Source organism: Poecilia mexicana, unplaced genomic scaffold (genome assembly GCF_051168715.1).
Source record: "Poecilia mexicana isolate PSO_F unplaced genomic scaffold, ASM5116871v1 scaffold_1, whole genome shotgun sequence".
Classification (NCBI taxonomy): Eukaryota; Metazoa; Chordata; class Actinopteri; order Cyprinodontiformes; family Poeciliidae; genus Poecilia; species Poecilia mexicana.
This window is the reverse complement of record NW_028263370.1, coordinates 23,950,707-23,975,392: the sequence shown is the minus strand read 5'-3', so window position 1 is coordinate 23,975,392 and position 24,686 is coordinate 23,950,707. Positions and strand designations below refer to the sequence as shown.

The 24,686-nt window shown below is 41.4% G+C and overlaps 1 protein-coding gene across 1 annotated transcript in view; it reads left to right on the top strand.

Moving 5' to 3' along the window:
• Window positions 1-363: 363 nt before the first annotated feature.
• sorcs1 (sortilin-related VPS10 domain containing receptor 1) overlaps window positions 364-24,686 on the top strand; it is a 108,501-nt gene continuing 84,178 nt past the window's right edge. Inside the window, exon 1 of the mRNA XM_088006824.1 lies at window positions 364-575. The gene's annotated coding sequence lies outside the window, so the exon portion shown is untranslated. The remainder of the gene's footprint in view (window positions 576-24,686) is intronic.

The following is a 24,686-nucleotide window of genomic DNA, read 5'->3' as shown; positions in this document are numbered from 1 at the left end:
TAATATTTAGTACATATTATTTTGTAACTCATAAAGTAGCTTAGAGGCTGAGAGTAAAGTGAGTCTAGCCAAAGATAAAAGTAGAGACACACTATTGGTTCATTAAGCTGGGAGTTCAGAGGTTAAAGTTGGAACAATTTTATGTTTTTGTAAGTCTTGATATTGTATTTTTGATCACTAATAAGTTAAAATCATTGTATATTTTGTCCAGACCAGTTAATATGCAGTTAAATGCATTAAAACTTTAATTTATCCTGTTTAATGCACTATTCCTTAGTGGTCTGCATGTTAGTGAAGGGTGATAATGTAAAAGGGGGTAAAGTGTTGAAATTGATTATTACTTGTCAAAAGGAAACAAGGTTTATGGAAGAAAGATAATTTAAAGCTTTATCATTGCACACGGTAAAAGGTTTGTTGGTTAACTAATAAATGTGATGCATTCCGGATGTTAAAGACGGCGCTCCGGTCCGGTCCTGATTTCTCTCTCCTGTTTTATTATTCTTCAGATTGCGTACATCATGTTGCAGCATCCTGACCCAGGGGACCTGTAACACCAACCAGTTATTTCATTTGTGGTAGGCTACTTGATGGTGCTGCATTTTCTCCATGGTTATGATTAGATTCCTACCTTCTCCAAAATGCAATATTTAATTGTGTCTTACTAGTCTTACCTATGAAGTATATAAACATTATTCTTACCTTGTAAATTGTTCACTGCAAATCCGTGAATCTGTATGACTGATGACTGCTGTCCATCAGTCTTTTTTCTTCATCTAAAGGTTTAGGATTTTCAGCTGGTGTGAAAAGTTAAAGACTTGACTTGAACTAGACCCTCAGTGACTTGAAGTTGGACTTGGAGAAATGACTTGTGACATGTTCAGGTAGCTGAAGACCTCGTTCTGTTACCACTTGCTTAAGATACAGTTGGCTAAAAAACTTACTGTAGATGTGGTTATAATAGACATTTTTTAAAGATTGCTATATGCTCATTACTCTACAGGACCACGATCAATAATTTGCTCCCGTAGAGATTCCTTTGTTTTTTGTGTTTAAATCATCATCAGCCAGGCTGAAGACAGCATGAGTAAAATTAAAATGTGATATGTTGCATCACAAATCCCCTGTGATAAATCAAGCTGGCTGGGCTTAGAGTGACATCAGTTAAACAGAACCTGTCTGACAGCATGAAGTAGGCTAAATCTCACTGACTGTGGACCAGCCAGGTTCTTCTGGCTGCTTTACTTGGTGCATGACAACTATTTGTTAATGATGTTTTTTCTATATTATGACATCTAATTAAAATAATTATAACTAAACAGAGATGACTGGTGAAGGAAAAAGCAGCTTCCACATTTGCCTGATGTTACTTTCCATCCATCTGCCTGCTGGAACCAATTTTACTCCCACTTCATACTTCATAACCTTCCTGTTTCTTTTTTGATCAACTCGGAGCATAAAACAAAAACAGCACCTTTTTGTAGCTGTGATTTCTTCTTAAATAGTGCTTCTGTCAAAATGCTTAAGAAACAAAATCAGTTTTGGTGAAAAGAAGGCGAACCGTCCCTTCTTGTTTCCAGGCGTCTGGCCTCTCATTAGTGGAAAACAACACCATGCCATCGTTTGGCCTTTAAAAAAGAAGATTCTGCTGTCATAAACAGCTAGCTGCATTACAGCTGTGCAAATTAAAACCTTTCTGCACTTTAAATTTTGTGATTTTGTTCACAAACAATTAAGAAATTGTTTTCTGGCTTTGGAGAAAGAAAAATTAAGCTTTTTTTCTGTCAGAAGTGTGCAGCTACTGCCTCCGGACCTCAGAGCCTTTTTTCGAAGAAAGAAGCAGTGATGCATGATGGTTTCTTGGTGGAAATGATTGATACCGCACATTGGAAGGACTAAATTGCCACAATTTGTTTAGGTCCTTGGCAGAGAATATTTTGCATTAATAAAACATTATCAATCATTAGCATGAAAGCGTCAGCCAGCCTGTGTGCAAATTAGTCTCTGAATTTAGCCAGAGATGTGCTTCTCATAAAAACACAAACACATATGTCTTGTCATCTGTAGTCCGCCCAAGTCTGAATATTTAAATAAGTCAAATAAAAGGCATTAGTGAGCTCAGGGCTCGAGGCTCATCGTGTTTCTGTGAGCTGACAGTTTGGCAGAAAAAACATTAACTTTCTACCTCTTCTTCCTCAGAGTACACTTCATCATCATCGATTCTAATTTTCACCAGACGTAGCATCTATAGCTACGCTGTAGTGTACAGAACAGCAGAAAGAAGTGATGAAAAACTGTAACCCTGCGTTGGTCCGTGCAGCCATATTCTGCCTGGGTTCCTCTAAGAAGAGATGACAGCAGATAGAGACAAATAAACCTGCGGCAGCACAAAAAAACACAGTGGATCTGGTTTGGGAGGAAGAATCAAAGTCAAACAGAGAAAGGAGGACTAGCAGCAAGTGAAACTTCACAAAATAATTAGTCTCAGTAGAGCTGAGAATAAAAAGAATCAGAGAGAAATAAACCATGAGGAGGAGAGGGATGGAGAGCGATGCAGCTTTTCTCTGTCAGCATGCAGCCAGATCTGTGCCAAACCCGTTTATTGTCGTTCCCACCGAACACACGCCTCACTCCGGTTCAGCTGCCTGCCACTCGCTGCAGTTTGCTTGCATGTTAATACCTGTAGTTATTACCATAGGTCTCATTTCTTTCCATTAAGAGATTAAAAAGATTTGTCTTTTTCTTCTCTGGCACATTTAGGGAGATTTTCTCTAAGATGTGATCAGAATTTGTGCCAGTGCTGTAGGAAACACCTGGAAAGAATCTGCCTCAAAAACACTTTTCATTCTCTGGGGTTTGCCTTTCGCCAATGCAAGCATCTTCCTCTGACCTTCAGCACTTTATTCAAACAGCAGTTAAACTCTTCCAAAGCACACAGAAATGTTCCACCAAGTAGGAAACATGAAATCCCTTGTACTTAAACAGATAAAACATAAACACAGCACTAAACAATCCCTTATAAATTATTCATATCTTGTCACATTTTATCCACATTACAACAGATAAGCTGTACCTACAAACATGTTCAACCGTTGTTTCAAATAATTGATTAGTCATCAAATCAGTAAAAAATATAATCATTAGTACAGTGGTTCTTAACCTTTTTGGAGGCACCGAACCCACCAGCTTCATATGCACACTCACTGAACCTTTCTGTAGTGATAAATAAAATGTGATTCCCCCCCCAAATTCAAGACATAGGGGTGACCCAGCTAGAGTCTACTTGGGTCACCCCATGATCACGAAGTCTTCTTAAAAGGTAGAGTCTCTGAGAACAGTTCTTCAAAATATAGTCAGTGTTTTCAGCAAAGCTGAGCTGACTGTCCAGGAACGAGCCAAGGTATTTAAAATCTGCCACAGTTTCAACAAGTTGGCCATCGAGAGAAACTGGAACCACTTTAAGGACTTTAGATCATTTAATTAGCTCTACATTCTTAAGAGAATGAAAAATTTATAATAAATAATAGAGACTTTGTGGTATTCTGAATTAGTAATGTAATTATATTAGTTGTGTTACCACCCCCATGCCACTAGAGGCAGTAGCAACCCCTAAAAGACGCGACTGAGGAGCAGATTTAGAAGTACACCGAAAGCTACAGAATTTGGTAAAAACGGTTAGTTTTGCTGACGTAATTAAAGACACAAGTTCAAATCCCTGTTGAGAGTGAAACTCCTTCAATCAGAGCTCCTCTGCAGCTCTGATTGGCTCAGCAATGTAACGTGATCCTCTGCAACAAGTGACGGCAAAGCGGGGCGTCATCACGACTTTACACAGTGTGTCTTTACCTCCGCGGCAGAGGCTCCGCCGAACCCCTGAGACCGACTCATCGAACCCCTGGGGTTCGATCGAACCCAGGTTAAGAACCACTGCACTAGTAGCTGCAACATTTAGCTGTTGTTCATCCAAATTACTTGATTACAAATAGAGACCTTGGCTATTTGCAGTTGGCTGCCACCTTTGTTTTACTAATTACCACAAGCAAGGGGAACAAGCTCCATGAAATCTAAGTAAGTGCCTTTGAGTCTCTAACCATCCTTCACTGTGAGGTCTGGAGCAGAGAGACAGATTGAAAATGTATCCGTCCTTTTTAGACCATACACCAGAGGGGCAAAATCACTTACAGTCTGGCACAGTGTGGAGGGGAGTTACTCATGTCTTTCAGGAGAATTCTCAGAAAGCTCTCATTGTGGCAAATCATGAGCCCTCCTGCTGCCTGGTTGAATTTCCTCAGCTTTTTGAGAGCTCCCTCTGAGATCCTCACAACTTCTGCTCAGGTCACAGAGAGCCGAACAAATCTGACGGCTAATGGATTACATGTGCTCCTCCAGCTCAGGATGAGAACTTTGTTAATTTCTTAAATCTTTTTATTTAAAGATGACCCAAAAATCAAAGAAGGATCTGCTCTAACTCTGAAGTTTCCGCCTAATTTCCTCAGGCATCTTTCTATATTTATGGAATTTTAGCGCTGCTCTTTTCGCCGCCAGCTCCTCTGCAGCATATGAAAAATGTACAAGCTCCAACCGTGTAATATGGCCTCATGTTGAGCTGAATATGGAGCAACCCATAGTCCTATCAGTAGAGACTCCTCTCACTGGAGCACTACTGACAGCTTCCAACAAACCAGAACCGCCATCCACTTCCAGGTATTTAAGATAAGGCTCATGTTATCAGCCATAGCTGCGGCTCGATGGGATTACCCATGAGGCCCACAGCGCAAGCAGACCTTATGGGGAGCAGAGTGAATTAGCCTCCAGCAGAACCAACGGGTTACCGCTCTCACTGTCGAGGGATTTCAGAGAGAAACAATGGTCCGAATGTTTTTAACGAACCGGCTCCTCGGAGATCTTAATTCAATCAACACATTTGCAGTGCTTTCCTTTTTACAGCTGCGTACCTCAACATGGATACTGGAGAAATCCATTTGCAGCATTTTCACCTTCAGTGATCATCATCACTTTAAAATCTTAACAAAACCAGTCGTGTTCCGGTGGATTTTTACAAGGCCACTAGGAGGCGTGCTTCTCAAGACAAATACTGTTACAGAGTTCATCACTACTCCCAGATTTCAGTCTGATCGCTAGTTTCTAGCTGTAATAACTGAAGCTGCGTGTTGACTCTAGATCTATGATTCTAGATCGTTCCTCTTTAGCTCCAAAGATAATAACTTCAGTTTTGTTTCTGTTCAGTTGGAGAAAGTCGTGTTAGATCCATGCATTTGTTCTAATCCTTTGCCCAGCACTTGAAGGGTGTCGTTGTCCCCTGGTGACTTTGTAATATAGATCTGCGCACCATCTGCATAGCTATGGTAGCTAATCTTATTGTTTGTTATAATCTGAACCAGTGGGAGGAATCCTAGGATGAACCCTGGGAAACCCAACATGTTACTTTTATCTGATAAGTTACCTAAACAAGTCCCGGTTCTTTAAGTTGCACCTGAACCAATAAGTACTGTATCAGAATGTCGGGGTCAACTCTCCAGTTGTTTTATAATAATAAATAGTGAATAGTGTCGACTCATTGGCAGCTACCACTGTCTGCTGATGGCAGCTGTTGTCACAACTGCTCCAGTAAAACCCACACTGTGGTTCTTCCACTGTTTTCATGTTACTTATTTGATATTGTGAGGAAAGCTATACTTAGAAGCAGAACTGCAGTGTTTGTCTCATTTCTGTGTTTGATGTGATCAAGGAACTTCTGTGTTGATCTAACAGATGTCAGAGCTGATTGCAAATGTTCTGTATGCAGAGGCCATTAAGGGGCTTACACTGAGGAAGCTGAAAATGTGACTGTAAAGCCGATTCTCATATTTATGTTGTGCATTTCCATTTCTGGTGGTCAGTGGTTTATCCACTTTGAGTAAAAGTTGAGTTCTGTCTAATGAAAATGCACAAAGTATCCATCAGAGCATTCTGTGGAGGAAGGTCCTTCAGGTGAGTTGAGAGGCAGCAGCTTGGTGCCAGTGGGGAGGGAGTGACTTTGGTGTCTGGCAGAAGTCCCCCGTGCCCCAGTGGGACGCCTCACAATTTACATAACTAACATCTTGATTTGCTGTAAAGTGAAATTAGGGCCTGCGCGATGTTCAATTAACTCGCTGGATCTTGGTGTAATTAAAACTCGGCGGTCCCCCACTGTTCAATACGTCTGTGCCAGGAGAGATGGAGGTGGGACAGAGTTTGAGAAGAGAGGAGGGGGAAGAGAGGGAGGAAAGATAAACTGCTGCTTCATCAGGTTTTCATCAGATATGACCTTGGCAGTCGCAGTAAAGTGGCAGCAGATATCGCTGGAGAAGAGTCACAGTATCTGTATGTTGAAACTTAATGTGAGGAGCACCAGGCGTGGTGGTCTCTTTACGGCCCCCCTGCCAGCTGTTGTACGCGATGAGCGGCTGCTGTGCCGGCCCCCAATGAGACGTTTTCTCCCTAAACTGATTACATGAGAAGGGATTATGAGCGGCTGTATAGCTTTAAGTAGACTTCTTTTGATTTTTGGGCTAATCTACTGGCTGCTCCAGCCCTCACAAGTCCCCTGCTCTGTGCTAATTGCTGTAATTCCTGCGTTTAAGAGGATATGGATTGAAAAGCGCTGCTGTTTTCCTTTAATCCCTTTTCAGGATTACACCAAAGCCAAGTGAACTTATCCCTCAGTAATCACGCGTTGGACTGCTGCTTGCGGACGGCCGGGCGTCGCTGAACTCTGCTGCAGTGCAGCAACACGCTGTCATCACGATTTGCTGCTATTCTAAACCTGCACTTTAGATCCGGAGCTTTTCTTCCAAGCAGGCCATTAATCTTTCTTATAGATTTACCTGAAAACTTCAAAGTGACAAAAAAAGCAGCGTCTAGTCTCTCCTCTGCCCACACAATGCATCTAAAGTGGCTGTTTTATGGGATCAGTTAGAGAACTCTAACTAAGCCATAATCCCTAAATTCATAAAATTGCCTGCAACTGTACTCTAATGTTTAATTCATGAGGAGTAATGTTCAGGTAATAAATCTGAATAGAAGAGAACTTCTGCAGCATGAAGCAGTCAAACTTTTAATTTGTTTTTTGTTGTTTTCATTATTTGTTCGTCTTAGAAAGATGAAAACGTGAACTGTGTAACCTCCCTCTAAAATAATGGATTACATTGCTAAGGAACAAAACATGGAAGGCAACAATTAAACAAAAGAAAATGTTTTCTTTTCTTTCTGTTTCACATGAACTGTCAAGGAAGAAAAAAGAAGCCAGTTAATTAACTCTGAGCTAAGCAGCATGTTAATTTTATTGCATTTTTTGCTTATTTCTGCAATTTTAGCTCCCAGCTCTGAGATAAAATTCCCCAGCCGGCTGTAAAGTGGGGTGCATATATTCCTGCTCCATCCATTCTTTTGGATGTGAAATCCCAACATTGTATTGCTGCTATTTTTTTTAACAGAATTTGTTAGATGATTTCATGGATGCATGTAGAAAACGACATCAGAACCAGAAGGCAGCAGAGCAGAGGGAGCATCGGTATTGGCAGTGTGTGTCCACCGCGGTCAGAGCAGCGCTCAGAGATATGCTGACAGTAATGGAGGGCTTGGGGGGGCGAGGGGGCAGAACAACCAGATATCGCCTAATGGCTGCTCTGAAGAGCGCCTCTTTGGAAGAGGGCCTTTAATCATAAGAAAAGTTAATCCTCAATCAATGAAAATGTAAAGCAGCAGCAGCATCTTGTTGTATTAGTGCTGATAGCGGCTTAAAGGATCACTGTGGAGGGGCTCAGGCTGCGCTTCTCTTCCTCCTCATATCTAACACAGAAACCGAGGAAACGCTTTCCTTCAGTCAACATTCTTCTGGAGTGCTGCTACATGAAGATTGTTTGCTTGATAAAATCACTGAAGAACGTCGTGGTAGAAACTGGAGAGTCCCATGAGGACGAGCTCCGCGGCTGCAGCAGGAACCAGCAGTGTTTGTTATTAGAAGTGATGCTGCTACTGAAAACTATAGGGGGCGTAGCGGGACATGAATTCATCTTGAACGTCTTTGTTTAACTCCACAGGCTGATGATGAACATGATAAACAGCAATGATCATCTCATTCAGAGGAGAGGATGTGTGTTCACTGCTCAGTGATCACTGAGTCTACGGCACAGAAGCAGAAAGATAAAAAGTCTGATTTTAGATTCATGGGTGCATGAAGAGCGACTGTGTGGTGTAGGAGGTCAAAGGTCGCAGTCCCGTCCTGGGCTCTTTCTGCATGGCGTTAGCATGCTCTGCTTGTGAAAACATTAATTTTTTCATGTTAACATCTGAAAGGTGAAACACTGGTGTTCTGGGTTTTTGATCATTTTACTTCATTTTTTAGTTTTCTCTCTTAAAAATTTATTACCTTAAAATGTCAGAATGTAATTTCTTACGACGTATTTGGGCAAAGCTGCAAAAAGCTGATTATAAGAAATCATAATTCTCACAATGAGAAAGAGAATAAAGTCGTACGAGAAGTCATGATACAAAAAGTAATTATCAAAATAAAGTCGTAGTATTACAAGAAAGAAGTTGTAAGACAAAGTCAAAATATTACAAGAATAAACTCTTAATTTCAGAATAAAGTCATAATATTAAGAGAATAAAGTGATAAATCTGTGAGAACTTCTACACAAGAAATATAAAAAAATTGAAATGAGGAATGCTGAGCTTTCAATTCTTTGGTATTGATGTTCGATACCAAAGAACTGATAATAGACTGATGATAGACTGATGATAGACTGATAGTAGACTGATGATAGACTGATAGTAGACTGATGATAGACTGATGGTAGACTGATGATAGACTGATGGCAGACTGATGATAGACTGATGATAGATTGATAGACTGATGGTAGACTGATGATAGACTGATGATAGACTGATGGTAGACTGATGATAGACTGATGATAGACTGATGATAGACTGATGGCAGACTGATGATAGACTGATGATAGATTGATAGACTGATGGTAGACTGATGATAGACTGATGATAGACTGATGATAGACTGATGATGGACTGATGATGGACTGATGATGGACTGATGATGGACTGATGATGGACTGATAGTAGACTGATGATGAACTGATGGTAGACTGATGATGGACTGATAGACTGATAGTAGACTGATGATGGACTGATGGTAGACTGATGATGGACTGATGGTAGACTGATGATGGACTGATAGACTGATAGTAGACTGATGATGGACTGATGGTAGACTGATGATGGACTGATGGTAGACTGATGATGGACTGATAGACTGATAGTAGACTGATGATGGACTGATGGTAGACTGATGATGGACTGATGGTAGACTGATGATGGACTGATAGACTGATAGTAGACTGATGATGGACTGATGATGGACTGATGATGGACTGATAGTAGACTGATGATGGACTGATAGACTGATAGTAGACTGATGATGGACTGATGGTAGACTGATGATGGACTGATGGTAGACTGATGATGGACTGATAGACTGATAGTAGACTGATGATGGACTGATGGTAGACTGATGATGGACTGATGGTAGACTGATGATGGACTGATAGACTGATAGTAGACTGATGATGGACTGATGATGGACTGATGATGGACTGATAGTAGACTGATGATGGACTGATAGACTGATAGTAGACTGATGATGGACTGATGGTAGACTGATGATGGACTGATGGTAGACTGATGATGGACTGATAGACTGATAGTAGACTGATGATGGACTGATGGTAGACTGATGATGGACTGATGGTAGACTGATGATGGACTGATAGACTGATAGTAGACTGATGATGGACTGATGATGGACTGATGATGGACTGATAGTAGACTGATGATGGACTGATGATGGACTGATAGTAGACTGATGATGGACTGATGATGGACTGATGGTAGACTGATGATGGACTGATAGCAGACTGATAGTAGACTGATGATGGACTGATGATGGACTGATTGATGGTAGACTGATGATGGACTGATGATGGACTGATTGATGGTAGACTGATGATGGACTGATGATGGACTGATGATGGACTGATGATAGACTGATAGTAGACTGATGATGGACTGATGATGGACTGATGATGGACTGATGATGGACTGATAGCAGACTGATAGCAGACTGATAGCAGACTGATAGCAGACTGATAGCAGACTGATAGCAGACTGATAGCAGACTGATGATGGACTGATGATGGACTGATGATGGACTGATAGCAGACTGATGATGGACTGATGATAGACTGATAGTAGACTGATGATGGACTGATAGCAGACTGATAGCAGACTGATAGCAGACTGATAGCAGACTGATAGCAGACTGATAGCAGACTGATGATGGACTGATGATGGACTGATGATGGACTGATGATGGACTGATGATGGACTGATAGCAGACTGATGATGGACTGACGATGGACTGATGATGGACTGATAGCAGACTGATGATGGACTGATAGCAGACTGATAGCAGACTGATAGCAGACTGATAGCAGACTGATAGCAGACTGATGATAGACTGATGATAGACTGATAGCAGACTGATAGTAGACTGATGATGGACTGATGATAGACTGATAGCAGACTGATAGTAGACTGATGATGGACTGATGATGGACTGATGATGGACTGATGATGGACTGATGATGGACTGATGATGGACTGATAGCAGACTGATGATGGACTGATGATGGACTGATGGTAGACTGATGATGGACTGATGATGGACTGATGGTAGACTGATGATGGACTGATGATGGACTGATGATGGACTGATAGCAGACTGATAGTAGACTGATAGTAGACTGATGATGGACTGATGATGGACTGATGGTAGACTGATGATGGACTGATGATGGACTGATGATGGACTGATAGCAGACTGATAGTAGACTGATAGTAGACTGATGATGGACTGATGATGGACTGATGGTAGACTGATGATGGACTGATGATGGACTGATGATGGACTGATAGCAGTAGGGCTGAAACGATTCCTCGAATGATTCGAGTACCTCGATTACTAAAATTCCTCGAGGAAAATTTTCCTGCCTCGAAGCTTCGTTAATTTATGTTTTATTAGTTAGCGCACCGTGTTCCGGCCGGGACTTCATTTGCGTTGCGCGGAGCTCTCACTTCCGCCTCTGAGTTGTTGACAAAAGCTAAGTCTCAGCGGCATAAAGTCCAATCTTCAAGATTGGCCCGTGGGGATTTTATTGATTGATGATAATGCCCGACTTTTTATCGTTTTTGGGGAACCAATAAGCATCCTTAAAATGACTGGGGGATGCCTGGAGTACGGCAGCATTTCTCCTCCGGGGCTGCTGGTTGAAAGCGAACGGCGGGAAGAGCGCTGAGGTGAGCGGATAGACTGAACAGGGCGGGCGGCTGAGTAGCTGATGCTTACCGTGTAAATGTAGCTTTACCGACGAACCGCACAATAAATTTCATATCCCGGTCTGAAGAAACGGGTGGCGGAGCGCATCGTACATGGCTGGTAGATGAGTTTCTGAGTGTGACCAGTGAAGGTGTCGTAAATATCCCGTATTGCTTCCCCCCGTGTTCGTCCCCCGGTCTAACGGTTCGTCAGTCCGCTGGTCTATTTCCTCCCCTCCACCCCATGTTCGTTCATTCGCCCTCTCCTCCCACTCCAGGCGGCATTTCCCGTATTTTCAAACCCAAAGCGTGACAGGTTAGGTGGCAAGGTGAGTTTAATTAATCTATTAAACTCACTGAAGATGAATACATAAACTAAAAGCTGGATTGTAGACATTTTTTATAAGCATATTTGTGAGCCTGCCTCTTTGTTATTAAATTCAATATAATTTCAAATTTTTCTATAACTTTTCTTCTGGTTAACTTAGAAAGTGAGCTATTATTGTTACAGGTTAGTTTTCTAAACTACAAAAAAGCAACTGTTAGGGATGCTCAAATATGAAAAATTGGACTGATATTGATATCTGATAGTAACACCGGTATTATGCCAGATTTACCAATATTTCATTTTATATATTTTTTATCCGATTACTCGATTAATCGTAAGAATAATCGATAGATTACTCGATTACTAAAATATTCGTTTACAACAGCCCTAGATAGCAGACTGATGATGGACTGATAGCAGACTGATAGCAGACTGATAGTAGACTGATGATGGACTGATGATGGACTGATGATGGACTGATAGCAGACTGATAGCAGACTGATAGCAGACTGATAGCAGACTGATAGCAGACTGATAGCAGACTGATGATAGACTGATAGCAGACTGATGATGGACTGATGATAGACTGATGATGGACTGATGATGGACTGATGGTAGACTGCTAAGCAGCTCTTTAACCACTGAGTCTATTACTAAAAATGAATCGTGGACAACAATCAAAGTTTTGTTCTCATTAAAACAACTTTTTTCTAGCAATTTCACAACTTTCTTCTGGTAATATTGAGTCTTTGAGTTTATGTGATCTATGAATTTATTCTCATAATTAAAAAAATAATAATTTTGTGTCCGGCCCAAATACTGCATCATAATTTTTAAACCAACTGAGCTATAAATAGTTGTTTGAAAAGTAACCTGTACCACTTTGTTGTCAGGCCATCAGTGGGATTCCTCTGCATCACGTGAACATTCCTGGTGTTTCCTATAAATCATGTGTGCTGCGCCTCAGAGAGCAGCTCAGAGCTCATGAATTTCCTCCACCTTGACACCGTCGTAATCAGATTCACCACCTGTTTGTTGAGCGGCTGGGACGATTTTTCACAGTGGAGGCCTAATTGTGCTTCATCTGACGCTTTTTTGTGATAAAATAACTAGATTGTCGGAAGGGCCTCCAGGAATAGCATTAGATTTGCGTTGTGGAGCCATGTGTGCTTGTTTATCACTTTCCTTCGGGCTTTGACTATATTTCATTTCATTTGTATAAAACTGACAGTGATATTGTTGTGTAGAACAGCAGCCTTTGAGTCGGTATCATTCCAGAAAGTTCAGTCGTCCCTCTTAGCATCCATCTGGCTCGGTGGGGGGGGAATCATTTTCATATGAGTGAACACAAACATAACTCACAAAGTAAGAAATATTGAGCAAAATCAAACAAATTCTGTGCTAGGTTTACACTCCACATATGAAATTGTTCACATTTCTTTATCAGGCTTTCTTGTGAGTTGGGAGCTGGAGGAATGCTGCTGCTCTCATAGCTATGAATCCAAATTATGTACTGATTTTTCTTTAGGCCCAAATTTATACACAAACAATAAATGAATGAATAATTGGAAAAATCAGGATTAAAATTTTCAGTCTTTATTTTAAGTCTTTAAGAGACTCTGAAAGTTTGATGCATATGAAAATGTAAAGATGGCGTCATCCACCTAACAGGAGTTTATTGCAAAAGAACCAAATTAAGGACGTCTGAGCTGCTGCTACATGTTTAGCATTGAGATGCTAATTTGGTCTAGAACAGCTTCATTGATTAACTAACTTCTTTAACACAACTTGAACACAACAACAGTCTTCTCCAGCATCCAATCAGGTCAGTGCTGAAGGTAAAATAAACCCAGTGGAACCAGAGAGGCGGCTTCACCATTCCTGTTTGTGGATGTCAGTTGTGCATCAGAATTACAGGCGTACCAGAAACGCACAAGTACAAAGGTTCCACCTGGAACGTTTGTATGTACAAAAAAAATTATTAATCAAATGTATCGTAAACAACGTAAAACTGCTGCTTCAAGATACAATCTAGGATTTAAATTGACAGAAATTTGATTTGCTAAATTCTGATTGATCAGGTTTTATCTGAGATAAATTCTGTTCAGGTTGCCTCATTGTGGGTCTCCAGCTGTGAAAAGTACTCAGTTGTTTTGGAAATCAGCTCGTATGCTGAAAACTGCAGCAGAGTGAGCTGCTCCAGTTGTAGATGAGATTTCAAATTGGCGGACATGAGTGTGATATTCAGGCAACCGGAGAAGGAAAATTGCATCAGAATGAAAACATAAGCCTGTGCGGCCAGAAGTGAGGATTTGCTGATCCCTGACCTTCTCTTTCAGAGCTGAGGATTTTAGGTAATGAGATCTGTGCAGTGAAACAACTCCGCCGTCGGTCCGCCGGTCTCCCGGAGACGGGTGGGAGCGTCTGCTGTTACGGACGGCGCAGCCAATGGATTTATCACACATTTTGAAATGTATCTTGGCAGGAGTGGAAGACTCTTTGGGTTAAGAGGGAGGATGAGAATCAGAATGGCATTTTGTCGTAATAAAACGACCCTGCTTGCAGGTTTAAATGTGCTGAATGCATCATCCACTGGCCCCAACTCACCCAAACACAAACTTGGTTATGGTTGAGTGAAGCTTGGCTGCGTTCAGGTGATCCAGCAGAGTTTAGCTTCGTCTTCCCTCCCTTTTCATATCATACGTCTCCTGTTTTCTGAGGCTGAACAGATTAACAACGGAGTCCCGGAGTAATGAGACTTGATCTGTGGACCTTCAGTTTAACATCAGCATCCTCTCCTCTAATTGCTGTTTTGGTTTGTTAGCAGGGCCGCATTGCTAACTCTTCCTCTCATTATTCTTTCCTTCATCACTGGGATCAACAGATCACACTTTGAGGAAGTTAAAGAGCTTTAAAGCTGGAAACTGTCGTCCATTCAGAGACACTAACACCAATAAACATCAGTTTGTTTTATTTCTCTCTTATTTGAATATGCAGCCAGCAATATTCACTACATGCATAACATTCAGACATGAATTGCAACAAAGCAATAAATAAATTAACACCGTCCCAAAAGAAAACATCTGGTGCCTTCATGTTTCTTAAAACGTAACAACCGTTGGGTTCAGGTTGTCTCATTATATTTTCATTCAGTTCAGTCCAAACTACAGAACCATTCAATAAATTAGAATATTAATAAAAATTTAATCTATTTCAGGAACTTTATCACTAAGTGAGACATGATACAGGATGTTTTTCAGCATTTATTTCTGGTCATTTTTAAGTTTTTCTGCTTACACTTAATGAAAACATGACGTTTAAAAATATGTTACATCAAACCTATAAAACATTTTCTAATGCAGAAATGTGTTTAAACATTTTGAAAAGGCTGTTTATCTGATTTAATTCATTGAATGTAAGTGTAGTTTATTTATACAGTGAATTTATCTGTTTAATCTTATGGATTATAAAGAAATCAGTTATATTTTTGTATTTCTTTTGACAAAAAGCCAGATTTTATTGAAAACATGATTGAGTCAAATCTTAACCCAAATTTTCTTCAAAACGTTTTTTATGTAGTTCCTTATTGCCGTTTATAGGGAATATTTGTAAAAGTATAAAAACATTACCCTGGTTCTCCTAAAAACATTGTAAATAAAGGAGAAGAATAATTCATAAGGGCTAATAAACTGGTGAAACCTAAAGACATTTTATTTTTATTTCAATGACCAAATTATAGAAAAATCCAACATAAAATCCAGATTGATCCATTTAAAAACAGTGAATGTTAATTTGGTGTTTTGTCATCAGAAGGATTAATTTTCATCTTAGAAAGTGAAATATTTTATTTATCATCAAACACTCTGGAAAGAAAAAAGAAAGAAAAACTATAAGAATAAATAAAAACTTGAAATATTTATAAAATCAGAGGAAAATACAGTTAATGTTGTGGACTAACGAGTGGATTGTGAGCAAAATGTTCCAAGCAGACTGAAGGTCATCCCCTCAGAGCAAACACATGATGCTGCAGCTCCACAGACGCTGAATGTCAGCTCCGGCGAAGGGAGGAAGAGGCTGACACACTTAAAGAAGAACAGATTTAACTAAAGGAGAGAAAACTGCAGAGCTGGAGTCGAGCTTCAGAAGACACACACGTCTGGAGGCTGCTGCAGAGACGAGCGCTGGAGGTCCTTAAAACAATCACTCCGTGCCACCATGATGGCTCATGCTCGGCTTGCTCCAGTTAGCGCTCGCCTCCAGCTGACCACACAAGCATCATGTTAGCCGGGGTCCAAACGCTCGACACGGGACGCTGCGCTAAAACACGAAACATTAAAGGAAGCTGGTGGCCGATCAGAAGGAAACTGAATGAGATGAATGGTTGGAACCTGCACAAATTGGGGTTTATTTTATGAGTAGAGTGATAATGTGAGGCGACTGCCTGTAAATGAAGTCAAACGTGTGGAAGGTGGCGCTCTGGTTCGTTGAGACCAACATTCAACTTTTTGGACCTACAAGCAAAACACCGTGTGGCAACAAACACTCCTAACACACAACAAGGTGATGGCAGCATCATGGTGGGGGGATGGGAAGATGGGTGGAGGGGGAACCTCGAGTGCAAAAGACTTGAGGCATATTAATGTGTTACAATGGCCTAGTCAAAGTCCAGATCAATTTCTAACTGAGGTTGTTTGGCAACACTTAAAAACTGAAGATCACAGATGTTTTCAATCCAAGCTGTCAGTCTGTAGATGTGCAGACTGGCTTCCCTTCAAAATAAAAGCGTTCCCTGAAGTTCGTACAGCTTGACAGTGAAAGGAGCAAACTGGGGGGTGAACATTAACACTCACCACAATCTACATTCAATTGTGTACTTTATGAGACAATGGAAGGTGTTTTCACAGCTGTGGGCTTCAATGACGCTCACACCTTAGTGTGAACAAATTCTGAACCGCCAGAAGAATCTCCAAGTTTACCAAACTGATTCAGACCAAAGTTAATTAAAACTGAAGCATTTGACCTAAAGACAGTGTCATGTGATGCTGATGTCATGTCATCCATGAACACATTCTGACTGTAAAGAATGTCATGTTGACATGGAAAAGTTGTTCTGTCGTCAGCGACAGCGCCGAGGTTTTAAATAATCCAAACTGTATTTGCTTTTGTCTCAATTCAGATTTTAGTCCTTCAGAAGCAAAAGTTGTGGACCAGAACTAAAACAAACACAGAGTCACTCATTCAGTCACATCAACAGCTTCAAACCCAACGAGGAATTCATTCTGCTTTATTTAACATAGTTTTTGCTTGATTTTTAAATAAAATTATTTGTTTGTTTATTCAGTAAAGGCAGATTGTGATTGAGTAGCTCTCAAGGTAATCAAATAACAAAAAGAAAAATCAAATGTATTTTCTTTTAATTTTGCAGTTTTGCCTTCACTTTTTGGGTTTTGCTGCTTTTTGAAGCTTTAGTCATAAAATGGAATTAACAAAATGAATTTGTTGCCAGGAAGTCCTTCTGGTTTTTGAAAGCAGACCCAGCAAATCTTCATAACAGGAAATTATGCAATCAAAGACAAAAAGAGAACAAACTTCAGCTGCAAAATGTCATGAATCTTGTCATCTGTGGAGCCTCTTGTTCTTCCTCCTCCTGGTTCTGTAACAAAGTCCTCGATGAGTGTGTTTGTCAGACAGCCTGGAAACTTAAAACTGGACAGCAACACAGAGAACTTCTGGGAGACGGAGGAAGACGGGGACAAATGTGTCCAAAACAAAAAGCCCAGCTGTCACTGGAGCGGTCCTGAACTGACTCCCTGCGTACAGAGGCGCCCGTCGCTGCTGGATCCACGACTGGGAAATCAACAGGAAGTCAGAAACATTCAAACTCAGCGAAAAGAAAGAAAAGCTGCATCTTTACGTCCTGCACTCTGCAGCACCGCTCTGACTCTGGAACATCATGGAAACCTTCACACAACGTCACACTGAGACAGAATGAACCAATAAAGGCAGAAACATTTAACAAAAGCTCATTTTAACTGACAGCAGCCAGGAGCTGGTCAGGCTGCAGAGAGGATTCACCAGGAATGAAAATCAATCATTAAATCGAACTCTACATGTAAAACTCCACCTCAACAAACCCGAGTCCATCCGTCTGTCCATTGTTTGATGGAAAAACATCAGCAGTGAAATTAGAGGAGCAACTGATGCTGCTTATCAATCTGAGAAGTGTTACCAGGCTGTTTAAAATCCATCTATCCTCAGTAAGAACGTTTATTCAAGTGGAAAACCCGTAAAACTGCTGACAGGGTCGGAAATCCCAGGAAATTTATTCCAAGGTCAAAAGAAATGATCAGAAAAATGACAAAAACCTGAGAGTTTTATCTTCAACCTGCTAAGAGAGAGCTGTAAAGGCCTTGAAGGGTTTAAGTTGCTCCTGATTTAACGATGTCTGGATCGTTGTCCTCTGGACAGAGAGACCAAAGTAGAGATGTGTGGTCACAGCCAACTGTTAGGCCATCAAACCAGCAGGTCAGCAGAAACACCAGCACAGGCATGGTGGTGGAGGAATGGTGATTTGGCATCAACAGAACAACGATCCAAACACAGCAGCAAACTTACACCAGAAACCCTGAAGAAGAAATTCATCAAGGTGCTGAAATGGTCCAGTTAAAGTCTAGACCTGATTAAAATGCTGAGGTGGAACCTTTGATGTTTGCAAAACCTCAATGTTGGAAAGGAGGGCGAGCAGGTTCCTCCACCCTGCTGCCGGGTTAAAGGGTGTACTTAGTTTTCCATATGTCCGTGTTTTTCTACGTGCTAAGATGATTTTTATTGAGCCCCAAGAGGAAAACCTCAGAGAGCGAGTCGTACCGCGGCTGTATTTTCTTCATATCCTTTTCTATATCTCATATTTACTGTGACACGGTCGGCTTTTTAAAGCAGGTCACAGATTTCCTGCTGGAGGTGAAAAAGTGGAACGCCTCCCAGGCAGTGCGCTCTCCACAACAATGCAATACCATCAATCCCACAACTTCTACACAGTTATGGCCTTTATGATGATGATGATGGTGGCGATAATGGCGGCAACGCAGCGCAGCAATCCAACAGGAAGGATATCTGAAAACCGTCGGTAAAATCCATCAGGGGAATTTGTTTCGGCCTGCTCTGTATCTCAGGGCTCTGCTGCTGTTTGTGGGATTTCTTCAGATTAAATCTGGTTTGTGATCCACTGAGGCGCCTGAACAGGAGAAACTCACCGTTAAACAGTCTTTTACATGAGCAGGAAAGAAAAAACATAAAATAAAGGCACAAAATCCTCTGTAACGAGCTGAAAGACGAGAGAAATTTAAAAACAGACATTTATTATTGTTTCTAGGCTCAGCATTGAATTAGTTATTTCTCATTTATAACCACATCTTATAAACTTGGTAGTTGAATTTGTTGCCTGTTGAAAGTCAGTGATTGAGTTGTGTAGTTTATATAAATATTTTAACTGGATTTCTAGTTTGTGCTTAAAGCAAAAGATGTGCTTGAACTATTTTTCAAATGATTTAAAAAAAATCTTTTTTCTTTTGTCACAAACTGTTGATAGGAATATTTATGGTTTAACAGAACATGATTATTGGATCTTTGATTATTGGATTCATCCCAACGGGAAATGAAACGCAACTCAAAGAATCGTTATGCATAGTGACTCCATCAGTGGTGGGCAGCTCTGCTGGTCCACCTCCTTTGCTTTTGCTGCTCTTCTTAACTCTGTCGCCGGGCAGAGAGACGTTGGAGTCGGGTTGTTTGGACCTCCTGCCCCTCTCTCTGCTGAAGACACACAGTCAGTTGTTTCAGAAGTTTCTTCCTCCTGTCTCTATCAATCCTCCAAGTGCCTTTCTTTGTTGGCAGCAGAGTAGAAGAGGGGGGGAGGTGTTACTGGCCGCCGGTTTGGAAATGGCCTGTGGCTCAGAGGGAAGAGTCGTCTGGAAACTGCAGCAACGGTTTGAAGTTTCAGCAAACCAGCGATGCTGTTCATCAGTGTGTGAACGTCTGACCAGTGTGTGTTCAGACGGGTGACCAGGACTTTGTAATATATAGACACTTGGCACCAAATAAGATTTTCTTTTCTATGTGAGACCAATAACTGACATTTTCACGGCGGTCTGAACGGACCAATCCGTCCTTTTCACTCAATAAACTGACTGGATCCACTTTCACATGTGGAACTAAATCAGATAAATATCTGATAGTTTTCAAACTCTTTGCAGTCTGAACAGACGTGTTGCATTTAATCTGATGTTTGTGAGACATGCGTCTTAATTCTGCTCCAGAAAAATCCAGATGCAGTAAATCCAAACATAATGGCTGAAAATAAATATTTATGAAGGAAATGTGTGTCGCATCATATCTGTGGACATCACAGATCCATCTCTGCTTCTTTCTCAGCCTCAGTCTCAGATGACAAACATGGCAACATTTGGTGTTTTTGTTTCTGTGACCGTGTTGCAGCGCCCCCGACTGGCCCGGTGTACGTACTGCAGCGTTAACAAAAGGTTACGATGGTTGTCTCTGTGTGGACGGGATGCAAGGAAGCACAAGATGATTAGATGTTACTATGTTTATACTTCTTTCTTCCATGTCCCAGAAAAACTTTAATTTAAAGAAAATAAACACAGACTGACGTTATATTATTGTCTAATTTATCTTTCTAGCAAACATCCACAATAATCTGTTTCCTTCACTGAAAAGACAAGAAAATCCTCAGAAAAATAAAAGCTGGGAGTCCCATTCCAGAAGCACATTCTTGTTTTCAGACGTCTTGGTTTAAAATGAGCCTCAAAGCTAAGCTGCAATTACATCCCCAAGCCTTGAGTCAATTTTTAATCATAAAAGGTAAATATGGAGCCTGTGAAACGGAGCAGGCAAACTACATGCATGTGCAGAGAGTTGTAGGTTTGATCCAGGCCCTTGCTGCTTTAGTCGCTCCAAAATCCTCAGCTAATCGCAAAATCTTCTGGATCTACAGCAGAAATTACATTCCTCTGAATACACTGACACCCAAGCACAATAAGCCCCTCGATTCATGTTTCTGCAGCCTCAAACATCTGAAAATCTCATTTATTCAGCAGAAATATGAAGATCTGGTAGCAATTGCCTCATTGATGATAGCGGCTGTGACCTTTTAAAGGTTTACTTTGGGTTTTGATGGTGGGCTGATAATTAGGGACGTGTCAGCGTGAAACCGTTCTGCCTTCACTGAGCCCATTCATGTGTGACAGATTTATTTTACTCCTATTCACTGTTTCCTCTGATAATATGGAAAACATCTTGTCCTCAACAAGGTCAGCTTCACATTTATGATGAACCTGATCAAAATGATATTATTGATTAAGCTGTAAAGCCTCTTGTCCACATGCTGAGCTGACCTCAGACACCAGACTGGCAGGTTTGAGCTTTTTTCCAGCGAGCAGGAAGTCGGTCTGCTTTGTGGTTACAGGAAACCAAGATGAGCAATTAGAAACACTTGCAGATAACACGGTGGTTCTGGTCGACCAATAACTCTGAGCTTTATCGCTCTCGGTGGCAGAGCCCGATCCAGAGTTTGCCTCCGCTCGGTGCGGCGCTCCACCCTCTGAGCTCCTTATTAATTTATGCATTGAGCTGGAAAAGGTCCAGTTGGAAATCTCCGACAGCCTCGACTCACCGCTGCCAGCTCAGATGATGCCGCAGTGAGTGATTGGATGGTGTTAGAAATACCATTAAAACGTTTAAAGTGGCAGGCAGGAGCCAGTCAACAATAAATCACTCTGTGGTATCGATGCGTTTTATTTCCTCAGAGCAGAACTTTGGCTTCAGGCCGTCCAGCCGCTTCTTGAGCAAAACGCTGCGCTTTAGACACAGGTGGGCAAAAAGGATAACAGAGAAAAACACAAATAGTTTAAACACAAGAAAATCTGCTGCTGTTGATGGGTTGGGTTTTATTATTAATAATAATATCTTGTAAATATTTTATAGATCGTTATGCATGCCTTGTTTTCTTATATATTTCTAGTTTTTGTAGCATTATTATAACTTATTTAGTTAGCCAACCAAATATCTAGTTTACAAACTAGATATTTAGTTCTAAACTGGTGAATATTTACATTCTAAACCGGCTGTTTAACTCGGAGCTAAATGTTCAGCTGAATGTGTTTAGCTAAAACAGAAATGGACTTTCAGAAATAGAAGCTGGACTTTCTGACTGAACGGCTGCAGAGCTGCTGCTAAACGTCTGTTAAAACGGCTCAGCTTTGTTTTAAGACTTGCTGATTTCTAAATGTACAGGAAAAGAGGAAGTAAACAATGATGAGGTGACATGAAGCAACTTGAAAGCAGGAGTTTATAGAGGTACGTAACAGCAAGCTTTTATTTTGATAGTCTACTTCTGCTTATTGGCAGGTGAATTTCCATGTTACCTAAATATTTAACTGAGCTAAAAGTTCAGCTTGTAAAATGAAACATTTTAGTTTTAAATTTTGACATTTTAAATGAATGAAAAACATGATGAAAATATGACTTTGAAAAATGTTATTGACAGGCTAAATAACTTGCTGTTAATTTTGGACTGTGTAACTTTTCAAACATTGTTATGGATTTTGCTGAGACGTCGTTTGATCCTCTGAAGTTCAGAGGTTGAAGCGTCCCTGGCTCGGTTCAGAGCAGCATTAAGATCCGCTGTGCGTTCAGAGCGAAGGCCGGTGGAGCTCTGCGTCAGGCTGACGGCCGCCACACACACTCCTCCGTCATGTTTACTCATGTCCTCTACGTTAACCTGCAGGTCATGACACCTTTTCACGTTGCAGCATGTCCAAACAGCCATCGCTGCAGCTGAAACTTGCTCACAGAGAAACGCCTTCATCCCTCGGATTTGTCTGCTTTCCCCTCCCGTTCAGTCCTGCCAAACTTGCTCATTTGTCCTTGGATTAATTCCTGGTAGAGGGGAGCCAGAATGCCTCCCGCCTCGGCTTGTACAAGCGCTGTGCAGCCAAAGCCTCGTCTGGCTCAGCAGCCTGGCCTTGAACGGCTTCCTGTGTGGGCTGGGTTGAATTTCTGGTCAGGACTGGCACCATGAGGTGCCAACTGTTATTCAATACAAGTGAAGTCTGACGGTTTGGGTTTGACCTTTGAGACCCAACGTGGTGTGATCATCTGATGGAGCCGTTCTGGTGCTGCTGGACGCTGGGCTTCAGAAACCAAAGATGATTGTTTACCGTCCTGTTGACCAAATGATATCCTATAAGCAGCTAAACCTGAGCTCACACTTTGCCTGTCGACTGTCTCGCTGTCTAGAGTCTGTGGTGGAGAACTTGAACCAGAGGTTATTCAGTTTGACCTGCAAAAACTCACCTCTGACCAACATCCCGCTCTGTTATGAATTTCAGAGAAATTCGCTCTTGTGGCCTGAATCTGGATGAAACAGAAGATAATGGATGGATCGAAGGAGCATGACCCAAAACCTTGGGCCTCCAGATTTCCAAATGTTTTATCTTTTTCCTCTCACTTCATGAAGGTTTTATGATTAACGTTCATGTTTGTGATAAACATGAAGGAAGGGGGGTCAGGGTTAGGGTTTTGTATAGGCCACAACAAAGTGTTGCTCCTATTTTATATCATCATAAATTGAATGCAAATCATGAGGATCTTTATTTAAAACATGAACAACTGGGAATCAGGAGCAAACAGCCGAGCTTGTTAGCTGCCACCATCAGTGGCTCCCCAGGCGGCTCCTTGGGGGTCTGCTTTTAATCCAGCGTTGCCTCGGGCAACGACTGCACCACCCTGTAGGATCCAAAGTGGATGAAACTGAACAAAATCAATGATCCTAAAATCCCTTTGATGAAGTTAAAATTTCTAGATCTTCAGTAACTCAGTACTTTGTCCTCCAGTGAACAGCCAGCAAATATTAGCTCTTATGACGCCTTCTAAAGAAATTATGCAAATCTATTAAAGTTTCAAGGCGGATTTCAAAGGAAGGTAAAGTGAAGATGCCACCGAGGTTTGTTTGACCTTTCACCTTTGCTGCAGTAGAAATATCTGGAGGCCAAACCTCTGCTCCACCTCCCTCTTCACTGAAGTTCAGATTCCACCTGAGCGTGTTTCAGGTGAGAAGGTTGAGTGTGACATGAATAAATCAAACATTCATAACTGTTGAAATGACCAAAATACAAACACGCCTCAGAGCTGAATGGAAGCAGCTCGTCGCTCCGTTTCTCATTCGGCGCAGGAAGCGCTTTGTGTTCTGTGAAAGATGCTCTCACTGCTATCTGCAGGACACTGGCCATGAATTTCCTTTCAGTAATTGTGTCAGGTCTTATCTCCCCTTTATGACAAACTGCTAAACAGTGATTTATTGTCTCAATTGGCATTCTCTTCAGGATCTTTGGTCCTTGAATGCCTGGAAAAATGTTTAAACAAGCTTGACTTGTGCGTGTGCAAATGTTGGAGCACATTTAGGATGCCGCACAAGGTGCCAGCTCCTGGGAGATATTTCAATTTACAACAAGCTGACGTTCTCCACCACTAAATGAAAGGACTGGTTAAGGATCTGTAATCAGTCTGAACCGTAGTTTACTTTTTATACTACGACTGCTGTGGACAGGTCACCAGGTCACCAGTCCATCGGACTCAGGATGACCATGCACACAGTCAGGACTCAGTGCAGCTTAGTGACCAGTCGATCTAACTGTCAGGTTTTTAGACTTTGGAAGCAAGAACCCTGGGAGAACCCGGCGATGCACAGAGAGAACATGAACCCAGAGAGAACATGAACCCAGAGAGAACCCGGCCATGCACAGAGAGACCATGAACCCAGAGAGAACATGAACCCAGAGAACCCGGCCATGCACAGAGAGAACATGAACCCAGAGAGAACCCGGCCATGCACAGAGAGACCATGAACCCAGAGAGA